The sequence below is a fragment of the Helicoverpa zea genome, chromosome 14, assembly GCF_022581195.2.
Source record: "Helicoverpa zea isolate HzStark_Cry1AcR chromosome 14, ilHelZeax1.1, whole genome shotgun sequence".
NCBI lineage: Eukaryota > Metazoa > Arthropoda > Insecta > Lepidoptera > Noctuidae > Helicoverpa > Helicoverpa zea.
In genome coordinates this window covers 5,316,470-5,317,989 of record NC_061465.1, presented here as the reverse complement: position 1 = coordinate 5,317,989, position 1,520 = coordinate 5,316,470, and positions in this window count along the sequence as shown.

Sequence of the window (1,520 nt, the reverse complement as noted above, 5' to 3'; positions counted from 1 at the left end):
TATAAAAATTTTCTATCACGTCACCAGTAAATATTGGACGAACACAGTCAAGTTTCCCAGTTATCGGTTTATTGAATGAAAGTAAATAGTGATAACTGATAACATACCCAAACTTTCGATAAGATAAGTCACCTGTACGTATATTCTACAGGGAACCCAAATATTTGTATTTCATTGTTGTAGCTGTTTAATACTGGCTTCCACCCGCGGTGTCGCCTGCTGCGTACAAGATTATTTATTATAAAATCAATAATTTACTAACTGCACTCCACAAGACTTCAGAACTCCTACGAAGGTATATGTCTCCTATTTGTTATCGACAGCATAACTATCGACATAGCACCTCACTGCTTTCCGATGAGGTAATACACAGTAACATTAAAAATCACTGGGTTACATACACCGGACTAACTTCATGGTCCGCTTAAAGCAAAGATTGCTAACATTATTGGTATTATACCGAATAAATATATTTTAAAGACATCCTGTTGAAAACAATTGAATAATTGTAAAATGTAGGTAATCCGATTTATTATATAATAGGTAAATCAGTTTTTTTTTTAATTGAAAAAATAATTTTGCGATACTATCTTCTTCATAATTTTCCCATTTGCCATGCGACGTAATGTTCCGTTTCTATGTATACCAAAGCAGGAACTGGTATTATTGACACTGACTAACGCTAACTTTCTCTTTGATATCTACTTGTATCAGCATGAGTAGCGAGCCCTATTTTAAATCTAATACAGTTTTAAGGTTTTCAGCGTTTTAACTAAGTGCCTAAGTATTTTTTTATTTGTAGCATGGTATTTCTTGCACTGCACACAGGGATTATGGTAATTCAAAAAATAATTATGTCAATCGGTCCAGAAGCTCACGCATTTATATGAGATTGATTACAAAAATAAATAAAATTCTTTATTTAATAAATACATAATATACTTCTAGAGATTTAATAATATCGGCACAGCAGTTAGTTAAGTTTAACGAAACTGTAATCTGATACCATACTAGACTACGTTATAGGTACAATCGGATTGAGAAACGTAACTTTCTGAGACTATATATCTAAATGCCCTCTCCACGGATTTTTGATTTAAAAAAAAGGTAACAATTTTAAAAAGTTTCTTTATTTCAAATTGACTGTTTTACATAGCTTGTCACGTTGTGCATTTGTTCGTTTGCTCTGCATTTATCGTCAGGCGTACCTACATATAAGTGAATAGGTAGTTATTACGATAAAAAGTAGCGTCTAAACTTCCTCTATGTGTATCATTTAATGAAGAAATCCATGTATTCTAATTCATTGATCGAAAACTAATTCTGTAAATTGAGCATTAAAAAAAAACAAACAATCTCTTCAAACGGACAGGTACCTAGGTGAAATACGTATGGATTATATCGTCTTGTCGCTTTAACTGTCTTCTGGGCTAGACTAACTACCTATCTAGACTTAATGTAAAAGCAATAATGTAAGAAAGTGACCTAAGTACACAAATCTCAATAATGACTCATAAGAA